This window comes from Vidua macroura, chromosome 9 (assembly GCF_024509145.1).
Source record: "Vidua macroura isolate BioBank_ID:100142 chromosome 9, ASM2450914v1, whole genome shotgun sequence".
NCBI classification, from domain to species: Eukaryota; Metazoa; Chordata; class Aves; order Passeriformes; family Viduidae; genus Vidua; species Vidua macroura.
In genome coordinates this window covers 16,456,798-16,472,073 of record NC_071579.1, presented here as the reverse complement: position 1 = coordinate 16,472,073, position 15,276 = coordinate 16,456,798, and the positions used below count along the sequence as shown (strand labels likewise).

Here is a 15,276-nt window from a genome sequence, read left to right as displayed (position 1 = left end):
TACTATTCAGAATTTCCTTTAATCATTTCATATTAAATGAATAAGTGACAACTGTAAAAAAATATCTGGGCACAGGTGTGGGGAGAGGGAAGACCACAACCAATTCCTGTAGTCATATAAATAATTTTTGCATCCTTCTGTCAGAAGGAAATTATCATCTACATAATCATCACTGGAGTGAACCAAATCACCAGATCTACAAGTATTTAGAAACACTGGTGATTTTAACTGCTGGAGGGAGGAACTAATCTACCACAGAACACAAGTTGTACATACTGGAGGAGTGACTTGGTTCATTAGTGCAATAGCTTTATCACAAGAAAAGGCTCTCTTCAAATACTGCAACAGCTGCTTTGGAAAGCAGAACAGAATTTTGTTTCTCTCAAATCACATGTGTGATAAAATGTCTCAACCACACAGTGTCAAATGCAGCTACAGTCTAACAACTTATTTGTCAAATGTAAGGCAAAAGAGGACATATCAGTCTTCAATCCACCTCCAGCTTCTTGGCAAAGAAATACATTAATTCAGCAAATTTACACTACACAGTAAGCTCACTGGATACTTTGGGGTTTTTTTATTGTCTGTCCCTGACTCACACAATATAGCTCACCAATTTCCAACAGAAAATGCCCATGCTTACAAAGGAGAATCAGAGAATAAGTGAATTGCCATTATTCTTTAGCATCACTAACAACACCTTATGTATCACAGCCCCTATTGCCTTCTGTGCAGAAAAACAACCTCTTCACAGCAGCTCTATAATTAACTTGTTTCAGACCCAAGACCTCTAGATAAACTGCTCTCCTGCAATCTAAGCAGGTCTCTTGCAAGGTCACAACAAAATTATCTAAGAGAGGCCATTTCCAGCTGACTCTCAAAATTTTATAACATCTTACAACATGAAAGAAGAAAAAAACTTCTGAATTTGGCCAACTAGTGTACTGAAATTAGATTATTACAGAGAAGTGCTAAATATAATGAAATTAAATTTGTTAATAATAAGTAGGTGTCGCTCATTTTGAAGTACTATTCACAGGATGGCATATTCTCACATTTTCCTCAAAACCACCATTTATTTCATTATAGAAACATCAGAAACTAGCATACTTTCCAAACATAATTATTTGTAAGCAGTACAAATAAACAGTTATTACACTTAAAATGCAATATATGAAATGTTCTCTGCTAAACTCAACAAATATGACTCCTTAGATAATACAAGGTCATAAAGTAAGTTCTTCTTTAAAAACATCTATTATGTGATACTTGAAATTAAAAAATACAGAATATTAATTAAGTGGCAGTTTTAAAGTCCCTCTTTCCACGATTTCCAGTGATATCTGGAATCTGGTAAATCTCTTTCATTTTGGCTACCACAGAGTTAATTGTTGCTGTAATAGCACAAGAAATGCTGCTCTATTGGATGAATGCCAGCACATAAAAATGCGAATCCACAGTGATGGATAAAGCAATTCCAACTGCACTACTTTTTGCTAGTATATTTTTATGGTATAACATGCTTGTATTCATGAAGTGGCTAGAAACTAGCATACCACGGTTAATCACCACAAATATTACTGCTATAGATATAATGCCTATTTATAATACACAAGTATTTTGTGGAACTAGATCAAAAGCAATGTGCTGGCAAAGATACTTGCAATCTATATCTCAGATAGTATTTTCTGAGATTCACATAAATGGCCCAAGACTTGATAATTCATGTCTTAAATTTTAACACAATATTGTTGGAGGTATCAAAGAAAAGAATTGTAGGAACAAATTAGGCAAAGATTTACCACTATTTTCAAATCGCATTAAAGCAGAAATTTCGGTTTGGCTTTACAAAATACACACTTCAGCATCTCAGAGAAACATCTGGAGAGAAAGTTTTGGGATTCCATGAAAACAACAGAAGATGAAGGCTGCCAATGGAACTTAACATACACCTTTTTGTACCCTTAGTAGCAGGCAACATCATGTTATGCTGCTAGAGAACAATGCATGGCCATTGAAATATGCATATACTTTATATACATTTATATATATTTTATAGCTCACTGTACAGTCAGTGCCATTCCAGAACCAGAGCTTACATAGCTTGCTTTAAACCTGACCTGGGACTGTTAATTTCAGTTGAACTCTGTTGTGTCTGTACTTGCTCTAACACCTAATGCTGGTGGAATATACAATTGTTATCACTCAGGAGCAGCAAATTAGCTAGTCTGTAGCAAATGCTCCTTGGCACATTTTTATCCCACCCTCAGTGGAAGGGGGCTTAACCCCAAGTGGAAGCAGCAAGATTCTTGCATTTACTGCAGGTAGGAGCCCGTTCCCCAGCTCTTACTGGGGAATAGCTGACACCCTGCAAATTCCTATTCAGCCATCTGTTTGTGCATCCAAACCTTCAGTATTTGCCATTTGGCTGCACCAGACTTCACAGACTGGAAAGCAATATAGATTGGTGCAAGCCATCCACATAACCTTCTTTGGCAACAGCCTTTACATTCAGTATTCCTGGTAAAAAGACTTAATCATTATGCTATAATATGAATCAAAAAGGAAAACCGCTATTGCTCTGTGCTGGGACCATCAGTTGACCTCTACAGTAATAAGCTAGTAATGACTTCTTAAAACCTAAGAGAATATCTAAAAATATTTTCTCTTATGGAAATCCTAAATACTAGAAATAGTTTCTTGTGAGAATACAACTGCTTTGCAAGTCAACTTGAGCTCTCAAGATATCTTTATACAATCATATGTGACCTAGTAAGAGCTCCACTGTGAAAATATTTTGTCTAGTTCATTATCTGAAACTTTGCAGGATTACTCAAAATATCATTTTTTGGGTTTAATTCACTTCAAACATCTTCAAAGAGAAATTTCACTCACACAAACCTGTAGTGTTTTCACAAGTCAGTCATGGCTAATATGACAAAAAATTGCATTCAGAAGAATGGGAGATATGCCTGCTAGAGGAAATTTATAAACAAGTATTTGAAAATAATGTGTTTATTTCAATGTATATGGGTGTTCCAAGTAAATTAACATTCACCTTCTAAAGAAATACTATCAAAAGCATAGGCCCAAAGTTTTAAAAAATTACAACTGTGGTAAGGAGGAGAGACTTTATAGACAGCAAGTTTTGTGTTCCCCCTGCTGGTTTAGCAATTGACTTCCAAACACTGTTCCTGTGGTAGGCATCAAGATGCTAGGGTATGAAAATATGTTTTGCATGCCAGGAACAACAACTGAAAGTTAGTTTTTAAAAGAACTCACATCCTTGGTGGATATCACTTACACACTTTGACTAGATGAGGCTCTGGACACACAAAACATGCATCAAAATCAACAACGAAACAAGATCTCCCCAGGGACAGAAAGCATGTCAAGAGAGAAAAATTTGAAGTGTCACTTTAAACTTGAAAATGTTGGACTGCAGCAAACAATTGGGGGAAGCAAGTTTCAGAGTAAAGGACTCTTCACTGAAGGAAGCCAATGACCTGCCCTCCCCTCCCTTCCTCCCCCAGCCCAGCACCAGCTACAGCAGTAGCCCAGGTCTGCATTCGAGGAGCAGCTCCTACTCAGCTGGAACTCAAGCCCTGTTAGCTTTCATGGGTTAAACTGGAGCTCTTCAAATTAATAAGCATCTTCCATTAATATTTTTCTAACATTCTTGTTGGGAATACTTTGACAGGATACCTGTGCAGCGCTAATTAAAACCCAGCTACCAACTCATGCTTGTGGCAGGCATTCATGGAAAAAAGCATGGACTGTAAGGGAAATAAAGTAATCTTCGTAAGTAGCAATAAACAAATAGATTTTGTCTTGGGAAGACATTTCATTTACACATGTAAAGTCTTCCACATATGACACTACAGCAGTATCAGTCCTCCAGGTCACCATGAGACAAACCTATCTGACACCACAGTTAGTGAGCAGGCAGCTCTCTCACTTTGGGTTTTCTCCCCATTGGAGGTCTAATATCAGCCTGTTTGACCTCACCAAACAGAAAGTACATAAACTTAGGTCAGTATAAACACAGACCCAACCAGAAAAACTTTTTTGTTAGAACAACATCATGGCACTTGCATGTCCAAGTGTCTCTTTAACAACTTAAAAATACTATCAAAAATATTCTGTAAAAAATAAACTGTGCTAATGATTAAGCATTTGAGAAGAAAAGAATAAATGACAGCAAATCAATTTTAACAGCTACAGCCTAAAAGAACTGAGATAAGTAGATTTACATCTGATTACATCCACAGCAAGTGGAAAAGGCATAATCGCACATGCACATTACACCTGAAGAAGTCCTTTTTTTGAAAGGGAGAAGAAGTATCACATCCTGTGCTGTTTGATACCAATGACTTTGGAACTACAAGTGCACTTGAAACTGGGGAAAGCTCGTGTTTAAAGAGTTACTTAATTTACATCTGACATTGAAGCTACATTCTTGTAATTACTAGGAGAGCCGTACTCAGAAGCTTGCAGTGACTTGACTCCAGTGCATCCCCTGCAAAATATGCAGCAATAACTCCCACATGCCAACAACTCCTCAGTGCAACAGCACTGAAGGGACATTACACTGGCCCTTATATTACTCTCACTTACACTAAACTCACACTCTGCTCGTACATTGCCGAGTTCTCACCTGGCCTCATGAAAGGTACGAGGACACGCGCGCACAGCAGCGCGAGCCTCTGCAAAGCATTTCGCTCGCTGCCCGTAACTCGCCCAGCGCGTACCAACCAGCCGGACACAGTGACTGCCGCTGGGACACCTGTAGCTCCCCCTCGCCAGGCGCCCACCTCTCGGCTCGCCCCTCAGTTCTCACAGGGAGCCCGCAGCTCGCACGGTCCCGAGGGGCTCCTTAGGGTACGCGTGCGGACGCTGACCGCCCCCGGCAGCTCCCGCGCCCGGCGGAGGCCCCGGGACCCTCCCGCTCAGCCCGGTCACGGTGACACCTCGAGGGGCGCACACTCCGCGCCCGCCCCAGCGGACGGCGCATCCCTGCGGGGCGGCCGGCCCGAAATGCCGCTGTCGGGGCGGGGGTCGCGGCCGCCGCACCTACCCGGCGGCAGGTCTGTCCACGCCGCGTCCCGCGGGGCAGGCGCGCAGCAGCACGGCTACGCCATGGGCACCGCCGGCCGGGACGGGAACGCAGCCCTCACCAAGGCCGCCCAACGCCGGCCACCGCTGCCCGGCCCGCGGTGCGCGGAGGAGGCGGCGAGGAGGCGGAGGCGGAGGAGGCGCGTGTGCACCCGCCCGGCCTCCGGCCCGGCAGTAACCCCGCGGCCGCGGGGCGGGGCGGGCGGGCGCGGGCGGTGCCGCCATTGGGCGCGGGGCGGAGACGGCGCCGTGACGGCCGCGCCCGCCGCCACCGCCCCTCGCGAGCGCGTGCCGCGAGCGCGCGCCTGCCCCGTCCCGTCCCGTCCCACACCTGAGCCCCGCCCGCCCCGCCGGGAGCCGTGAGGGGGGCTTGGGGTCGCACCCGGCCCGGCTGTGCTGGCAGCCAGCGGCTCTAAAACCCCCGCGCAGCAGGGGCTGGGGGCACAGTCCCCGCTCACGGCAGCCGGGGGGCGGCAACGGCTTTTAAGTTACCGGCCTCGAAACCGCGTGAGGCCGCCGGGCACCGCGTCCGTTACGGAGCCTGGGCTGCGCTGGGCGCAGTGTGAGCGGCGGTGTGACGGTGCCCTGCCCTGAGTGTGCACCGAGGTACGTCCCTGCAGCCCCCCGAGCGGGCCCAGCTCCCGCCGGCGGCTGGCGCAGAGCGAGGCCCCGGCCGCCCCCTCAGTGCTGCCACCCCAGCCAAGGGCAGCCAAAAGCCCACACCAAAAGGAGTTTTGGCCAACACCGCAGAGCTGACGTCGTTTACAGCAGAGCAAACTATTCCAGTTCACTCGAGGTTCATTATGCTACAAAATAACAGAAAGTGCTGTTCCGTGCAGAAGGCACGCTTAAGGTTGTCAAATCCCCCAGCTTCAAGACTATCTGTTTGTGGAGCAAACTGTCATTAAAGGCGCTACACCACAGATGAGGCCTTTCCACCCACAATTTTCCCCTTCAGCAGGATGAACAGAGTTAAATTTCTGACACAGTCCTGCAACATCAGGTGTGTGCTGCTCTCCTAACCTACATGTCCTCTAAAGGTCATGGTAACGAGAGCAGTACTCGAACTTGGCAAACATTATTATAGCAAAACTCCCATCACAAAATTGAGCCCTACTCCTATTATTATCCAAGTAAGTAATTGTTCTTCTGTAGGCATGGAGACAATGTGGACATATAGAGAAGTAGAGAGGAGTCTCAGGATGTTTCAGCAAAATTTTACTAGTTTAATTGGCTTTCTTACTGAGGGGATTAGGGGTGACTTGATTTTTTCATAATGCTCTTTGACTTCAGGCCCTTTGCCCTGAGTCACAAATGCCAAGTTCTTACATCTACCCAAGAGGCGTGTTACGAGAGTTCAGACACAACTTAGCCACTCTTGAAATGTCAGTTTGCAACCTAGAATAATCCTCTGCCATTTACCTTTGACCTCTTTGTGTTTGGACAAGCCTTACTCACAGTTGTGCTGCATGTACCACACATCAGTCAATGGCTGGATCCCCCAAAGACTAGTCCTTAAAACTACTACATTATCTGTATATGAGAGCTCTAGAAGGAAACCAAAGTAAATCAAATAACAAGCATTTCGTGTACATTAAATATTTTAGCAAACGGGCTTACAAAACCTGGAGAAAAACCTGCAGAAACAAGTAAAATACAAGTTCAGACTGCTTGTTGGCAGCCTAAGCTCACTTACAGATTTTTTAATTTATTTTTAGCATTTGAAAAGTTGTGCATGTTGGAGCATGACATACCTCCTCTCTTATCACTCTCATATGTAGGATGCGAAATTTTTGCAAGAGGGATGTGGAGGTGGGGGAAGTCCCTTCAACAGAGAAGAAAACTAATACTCTACAGCAGTATATGTATTTCAAGGCATATTGTGTGTCTACTATATTTCTGCTAGCTAAAATTCCAGACTGCTGATTAAAAATGGGATTGAAACTTAAGCAAGCACATTATTTTAATTACTCATTTAGGTCCCAATCCTGCAAAGATTAAATCAAACAGATTAGGTTTCACTCAAATAAGTAGCCATGAGAGCTGTATGTGACATCAAATGTGTATGCACAAGCCTTTGTAAAATCAAATTGTTTATATATAGGTCTAACCTTAGCCAAATTGTTTCCACCATTTTCAGTGATGTTGGTTCTTGTCCATGGACCCAATTCTGTTTGGTAGTCACCATCCTTGAGCAAAGTCTAGGATTTACACCATTTGCCCTGGTGTTTGAAAAAATTCAAGACTAAGACACAAAGAACACGGATTTTTAGTTATAAAGTAATATATAACTCAGTTGATGCACATGATGTTCAAAGACTGAAGCCATGACAAATTACCACATTAAAGTACAATTAGGCACATGGGTTGGGTCACCCAGGAACATAATGACAGACAGTTGGCTTTGGCATTTCTTTTGTTTTTACATTTCGTGGCAGAATAAACAGAAACCACATAATTTCCTCTTAAAAACATGGAAAATTCCTCCCATCTTAACTATAGTATTCAATCTTTGCAGCTGAGGAACACAATTATATACATAATTTACATTTTTACTTACTTTTTAAGTATTTGCTGATCTAATGATTGACTTCAGTCCTGGGCAGGATTATTTCATTTAGCAGTCATTGGCCCAATCCAGCAATGTAATGTATTATCCTCACTAAGATGTATGAAAGCCGTGACAGTTCACTTTTGCAGGAAGTTTAGAGGTTTTCCTGGTGTGGTGCTACAGAATTAAGCCTAAGTAAATATAAAATCTTTAAAAATATGCGCTGTTAAAACTATTAACATCACAGTTTTAATTTTTTTCCTCCTTTCCCAAAAACTACAGTAGAGATACTCCTGTGGATAACAACTACCCATTTAGTACTCCCGAAAAGTTCTAGACTAGTTTCAGTTAGTAACTGCATGTCATGGTCATAAAGCCCTAACCTGTACTGAGCGGCCAGCTGAGTTCAGGTCACCGACACCAGGAGCAGCATCAATCTGGTAAAATGGTATCCAAGCTGAACTAACTAATCCTTCCCAAGAATGGGTTAATTCATTTGGATACCATTCTATATTCATAGAATCACTGAACAGTTTGGGTTGGAAAGGAGAATTAGGATTCACTTGTTCTTAAAACTTTAGCACTAAACCTATAATTGCCTGGGCAATTTCCACAGTTTTAAGAAACACAGAATTTTCTCTGCCTTCTGGAGTGACATTAGAAGGGGGCCTTGGGACTAAACGTGGAGCTGGGGACTGCGTGCTGTCATTGATGGGGCAGTGAATATACTGCCTGCTAATTAACAGATTCTTATCATGGGCCCACTGCCACGAGTCCAAGTGCACTTTAAATAGTTGCTGCAGGATGTAGGCATCTGATGATCACTTACCTATTTATAGCACTATTTAAACGTGCTTCACCCACCAAAGGAAATGAAGGGTACAATAGCTCTACAAAATGTTTATTCCCAAATTGACTTGGAGATTCTAATTGAAAACAGAGACTTCTATAAACAAGCATCTTGGTATGAAAATGTTTTCTTGTCATAAAGTATTTTAAGATCCCAGAAATTATTTTTGGATATTAGTAAGGACTAAGTCTCACAAAACTCTCTTCCTTCATATAGTGTCTAGAATCTTTTCAAGGCTAAAAGACTGTCCCAACCAATAAAGCATTAGAAAATAAAAAGACAGCTAGGAAGGACCACACTGTCCTAAGAACTGTTCCTGTTTGCTTTTAAATTAAGCCAATGCAGGTTCTGTAACAGTGGATCCAGAAAACAGGCCAGCAGCCATGTTCTTGAACCACTAAGAACCACTAAAGAACCTCTGGTAGCTTTGAAAGTCCAGAAAAGAGTAAGCACGCTAATTCACTAAATTTCAAACACCAAATGGATGAATAGGCATCCTGAAGGGATATCTTGTACATAAGATAGGTTTAGAACTGGGATCAAACACAGGGAGTATGTTCAGATGAGTACAGTCATGGCCCAGCACATCCATTCTGTCCGTCTCTGAGGTAAAATGTTGTTATTTAAAATTAGCTTTGTGTTTTAAGCTGATTATTGTGCTGCTGAAAGCAAGGAAAAGAAAGGTCTAGAAGCATTAACCATAGGTTGCTGAATGGGTATGGGTTGTTCTGCTGCATTACATTAACTCCATTGTTTTAGTCATATGACTCTACCCAACAACCTTTAATATGAAGGGTCAGTTAACATAATTAAGCCATTAAAAGCTTCTTAGGAAATAAGTCATTAATACAAACTAATGAGGTAAAATTCTACATTCCTTACTAAATGATCCTGCATTCCTTGAACACCTAAAACTTTTGCTAAAGTTAAGTAAATGTTAGTGTTGAACTCTTAGGCTTGACTATACTTGAAAGTTACTTTGGATTAAGGTAGGGAGTGAATTTCAAGTGCAGCAGCAAATCTGGAATAATTCCAAACATGGACAAGTCATGTATAGTACAATCCTGGAAGATACCATGGGTTTTAAACTCAAACCAGAGGCTACACATCCAAGTCAAATAACACATTCTTATAAATTTCAGATTTTAAAAAGAAAGGGAAACCACCAAAACCGTCCAGCATGACTAACCATCTCTTTTGTGCCCCCTCTTCTCTCCTGCCTGCCTTAAACAGGCTCCTCTATACCCAGCACTCTTCTTGACTCTGATATGCCCCTTACCCTCCTTCCAACATTTTTCTGATAAGATGTTTATAGGCCCTCAACCTACCAAATGCAAACACAACAGAGCAGAAGAGGGAGGAAAGAAAGAGATTATATGAGAGAAGGAAAAAATCAACAAAAGATCAAACACAGAAAATGTGAAACTAGCATACCTTCACTGTTCAATCACTTTCTTCTGGCTGGATCCCATTACTCATATTGCAGTTGTCTGTTTAGAGCTCAATCAAAATATAATCAAATAGACAAAAGTCAGTAGATTACTTTAAACTGTTCGGTTTCAGACAATGCTCTTTATGTTCAATCATAACACGTCTAGAACTTAGATAACAATTATTTAATAAGATATACTTTCAGATTCAACATATTAAATAACTGATATTCACCCTCTAATATGAAAATATGGAACTATACATATGGCTAAAACTACCTGTGGTTTGCAGGATTGAGTTCCAAACTGCTGTTTTCTGTTTTGAAGTTCATGTTGCATGCTTGTGGTTTCAAAACCAAAATATGGGTGAACTTCTTTGTAGCCAAGATGAAAGTATTACAGGTTCTTCATGTCTACAATTTCCTAATTACTTAATTGTTTTTATCTACATAATTCCACAGGGTGCCAAATGTTTTACTGAAAAACATCAAGACAAAGCTGCTGCATAGAGAGCTAGCAACTTCAATAAGCAAAGGTAAGTGACTGAAAGGGAGAAAGTGTAACTGTGCATTGAAGTTTGACACACTGTTATAATTGTCTTGGACATTTTCTTCTAGCCCTTTTGATCTCTAGTTGATCTTCAGTTGATCTAGTTTTCAGTTTTCTCTTTTTCTTCCCAATCTGATTTAATTACAAGGACATGATAAAATGGGTCATTATAAAGAAATGGAAGGAGATTTATGTACAGTCTGCCTCACAGATGAAGCAGAGCCAAAAATCAAGCTGCTAGATAGATAGTCATTATCTTTCATAAAGCAAATTTTAACCAGCACAGTAAAAATGCCTGAAATAAGATTAGCATAGCTATATTTCTGTCACATAATGAATAGGTTGGCTAGATGTTCAGAATCTAGCTATACTTACCAATGAATTTTCATGTCAAGTAAACAATCAAACCTAGAAAGCCCCATAAAAAACACCACCAAACCAAAAAAAAACAGAAGCTGCAAGTCCTTATTTTATTAAATAAATCTACTGTTTTATTATCAGTCTCCAAAGTGGTTTGAGGAGGAGGAGGTCATGAGATGTTTATAAGGTGATACATTGTGGTATTTTTGAAGTCTGATATAGGTAGTCACATTTTAAAACAAAGACATAAAGTGAGCCTCTCTTCCTTGCTTCCTTGCTTTTTCTTGCTTCCTGCAAGAAAAAGTCACCTATTTAAACCGATTAGCTATATGAACTTAAATACCAACCTGTGGCAAAATTTTGGGATTTGAGAATCACCAAGTAATGCATTGCTCATGCTCCAACTTATTTCTTGTTTGAACTCCAAAAATTTGAGGAAGGAACTCTGCACTGCACTGTGCTTGTGTTTAGCACTTCTCCTGGAGAAAAAAGCACAGCTTTTTTTCTTTCACAATGGAAATTACCAATACTACTGCAAAACAAATTTGTAAAAGGGCTTCATTTTATACTTTCCTATGGGACTTAGAGTTTAGATCCAGCTGGAATTGTGAATCAACATAAAAGTTTTTCTTTCACATATACAGTGCAGTATTAACTCTTTCAGAGAACATATTCTTTTGTCTTTGTGTATATGAGAATTAATCTTTATGCAAGTATTGGATCTGATTTTTATCCCTCCAAGTGATCTGCAATTCATGACATTCTTTATTTTACTTTAGACTGCTACTGACTAATGCTTTATGTTGAATATTTGTTTGTTTTTCCCACGTATTATTTCATCCTCCTTGGAATTAGAGTAACACATGCCAGGGAATGTGACCTATCAGTCTTAACTGTCCTTCACTGAGTCTGGATGGGGATGTAAGGCAAGTGCATACATATAATGTATGATGGGTTTACACTTTATTCTGACACATAATTTGCTTCTGGAAGGCTTTCATGTCATACATTGATTCATGAAGTATCAATTATTTAGTGCAGATGTGTGTGAATTGCTATAAAAATCCAGTCTTTGTTGCCATTTACACATTAAAAAAGCGACATGCAAGTCTCTCTTCAAATATGCACAAAAGATCAGGGAGAGATCTTGAGTAATGAGACAGAGGAGGAAAAAAGAACCCAACCTTCCATCTGCTCCTTTACCAGATCTTGAGGGAAAAGATTGGTCTTTTGACTCCTTGGGTCTCTTGATTGCACTAGTGAGAAAAGGGCTTGTGGAGAAAAACAATTTTTCAACATAAAAATCAACACAAATAACTCAAAAGCAGTGGACCAACACCCTTAATCACAGCACATATCTGAAAACAAAAAATGAGAAATACCGGATCCTAAGCAGTCCAGAGTATATTCAACTATCTGTATTTTCATTAATAATTCTCTCTATGAGCCCAAACACAAGCCCTAGTAATTTTCACAGCTGCTTCTTGTAAGCCAGCACCATTCCCTCCCTTGCACAACTTAAAAAGAATTTTACGTATTTCTGGATTATTACTTCCACAGAACTGGCAATGTCAAATATGAAGGTGATAATGAGCTGAAGGACATCAGCAAACTCAGTACGTCCGAGCCGGTGCCCCCAGTGTTATCAGGTGGAAATTGCTTAAAAGTGGGGACAGTCCAGGCCCTGGTATATCACAGGGCCAAGAACCTTTTGCACAAACCAGGTTTCTTACACTTGCCACCTGTAACCTGCTCATCTGTCAAACCATCTGTGTTTAGCAGACAGGCAACAAAACTGCATACTCAGTGCTGTTGAAAACCACGGACAAAAGGAAACAATCAAAGGCAAGTTATGCCTTTAGCAGAGATTATAAATACATGCATCCAGTAAATTTATTATTCAGGCCTTTAAAATTTTGCTGTTGCCTGAAGGATTAATTTTCTCATAAGGACTGGGAGTTTCATTTGCACTTAATTTTTTTTTTAAGGTCTCTGCAGGCTGGCATGGTAGGTGGCCACCATAGCAATATAGATCTGCAGGAGGTTTCAAAACTTTTACTGAAGACCTCATGTTTTTATGAACTAGCGAAAAGGTATCTAAGAATTTTCAAATTCTTTAGGGTGTAAGAGCCCACAAGTCTGAAGAAAGAAACATTATATACTTATATTTTCTTTTTGATACTTCATTTGTTTAATTCAATTGTTTGGGGGGGGCAGGGGGAAGAAAAAATGGAAAAATCTACAAACTATTTTTATACAATGTGCTCTTTTTAGAACATGGAAGGAAAACTTTGCCTACCCTAGAAAATATACTGATCTATACAAGTACACACAGAGAGATAGAAAAAACTATAAACCAGAGAGTTTTTTGTTATCTCACAGATAAAGAACACATTTTTTCAGATTAATTCAATATCTAGATATTTAGACGCCAAAATATTTAGATACCAAGAGGCAACAGAAGCAGAATAGTTAACTACATTGAAAACTGTTCCTAATGTGCAAACCACAAAACTATCACTATGAGGGTGAGAAAGGCCTCATGCTAAAGAACACTGGCTGGCCTCCATCTGTCTCATCCTGTTTCTCCCATGGAATAGACCAACCACTTTGTTAATGAACAGTAATTAATTCCAGAAGAAATAGAAGATACAAGAACAGATTCCCATAATCATTTTTTTTTAAAGCAAGACCTGTTAATGATCAGGCTGTGATTAACAATTAACAGTTAATCCATTAACAATTACCAGGTACACTAGGAAGGGATCTACAGAACAAAATCACATGTGTTGGGAGTCTGGTATCTACACTAGACACAGCTTATTGGAATTTATTTCCAACCAGTTCCAGTGTGGACTGCATGTCCATTAGTTGCTGGAGCATGTTAGGTCCTGGGTCCCAGTTTAATTTTACTCAGGAGGTAATCCCATTTGTGTGCTCTGACACTGTAAACCACCCTGAAAACCAAAGCTGCACATGTGGGAATGACCAGGAGATTCATTTCCAAAGCCTGCTCCTGGTCCAACCTAAAATGCTGAACGAGGCATATCCCAAATACCTCAAAGGACACACATGGGCAAGAGAAACTGACAGGTAAGATACTGCAGAGCACTGACAGCACTAGCACTTGCTACCTGCCAAATACATGCATCTGATACTATTCTAAGATGTTCACATTCAAAGGGAATGCAAGTTTACAACACATTTCCAGGTCTTTGCTTCTAAGTATCAAAATCCATGCCAATGTAGAGAAATAGCTTTCATGTACTGCTCTGCCCTTCTCCCTTCCTATTTCGACTCCTTGTTGTGTCCAAGATTTGTACTGGCCCTTTGCTTGGGAGAACTTCACTGACTGTCCATGAAGGGATTGTAGAATCCTTCTCCCCAGTCTTCTTTCTTCTCTCAAACAAAACACAAGTGACTCTTCCATTAGAACTGGAACCTTACATATCCATACTTGTATGTGTGAGCTAAATACACCAGAGGAGATATTGTCTTATGCTGACCATTATTTCGTAAATGGTTTTACTTCTTCAAATTTTACTTCTTAAAAATATTCAACCACAGTTTTATTTCATTGTATGGGATGGAGTTCAGATCCCTGAAGAGAAAACCACTGAATTCCTTGGTTCAAAAGGTTCAATATTAGAAATGTAAAAGGAACCAAATTCTCTTAAGTGCACAAGGGATTACAAAGGTAATTTCCTAACAGCTGCATAATAAATCCCACATACATTAATGATAAAACCGCCTTATTTACCATAGGTTGAGAAAACTTTTTTTTTTTCACCAAAACAGAGTGATTTTTCAGATACAACATATTACTTTTACCTTTTATGTTAAAAAGTGCAATGGCAACAAACAAAACCATTCATCCAGTAGAAAGGCAGTTAGCATCTGCTAGGCCAAGTTAGCAAAAGACAGATAAAACATCTTTTCCAATTACAATGTCTTTTTCAATGTCTTTTCCAATTACAAGACATGCAGTTAATGTTTCAGAGTAAATCCTATCCTAAGCAGTAATACTAAGGTCTATGCTGATTTTGTGTATTTGTTGAATTTCTGTGTGCATTTAAAAACTCCAAACTAACCTATTCAGCAATTTAGTTGCATTTTCTTGTTCTATGTGTAGTTTTTGAAACGCAGGCTTGTTGTACTACTCAAAACTTAGACCTTGGTAACTATTAGCATTTTATTAACAACACTATATGTACATTTTTTACTGTAACCATATACATCTCTCAGAGGGGCATAATCTGGGGACCATTCATAGCTCATATTTGTTTTCCCCATGCAGCCCCACATGTGGTGAACAGCTGTAGAAGTTGTAAAATTGTCTTTACACATTGCACACACTTTGAATATAACATACATACACATTATGTATTAAGCAAGTCCTGAAGCAAAATAATGTACTGAAT

At 40.2% G+C, this 15,276-nt stretch overlaps 2 protein-coding genes and 1 long non-coding RNA gene across 8 annotated transcripts in view; 1 reads left to right on the top strand and 2 right to left on the bottom strand.

The window, feature by feature from the left end:
• Positions 1 to 5,188, bottom strand: part of TGFBR3 (transforming growth factor beta receptor 3) — a 113,309-nt gene extending 108,121 nt beyond the window's left edge. For both annotated transcript variants that reach the window (XM_053984781.1, XM_053984782.1), the window contains exon 1: positions 5,078 to 5,188. The gene's annotated coding sequence lies outside the window, so the exon portion shown is untranslated. The remainder of the gene's footprint in view (positions 1 to 5,077) is intronic.
• Positions 5,189 to 5,455: 267 nt separating this feature from the next.
• BRDT (bromodomain testis associated) overlaps positions 5,456 to 15,276 on the top strand; it is a 48,675-nt gene continuing 38,854 nt past the window's right edge. For all 3 annotated transcript variants that reach the window (XM_053984779.1, XM_053984777.1, XM_053984778.1), the window contains exons 1-2: positions 5,456 to 5,721; positions 10,408 to 10,481. The gene's annotated coding sequence lies outside the window, so the exon portion shown is untranslated. The remainder of the gene's footprint in view (positions 5,722 to 10,407; positions 10,482 to 15,276) is intronic.
• LOC128811293 (uncharacterized) overlaps positions 13,074 to 15,276 on the bottom strand; it is a 64,176-nt gene continuing 61,973 nt past the window's right edge. For all 3 annotated transcript variants that reach the window (XR_008438289.1, XR_008438290.1, XR_008438291.1), the window contains one exon: positions 13,074 to 14,479. This is a non-coding gene — a long non-coding RNA (uncharacterized LOC128811293). The remainder of the gene's footprint in view (positions 14,480 to 15,276) is intronic.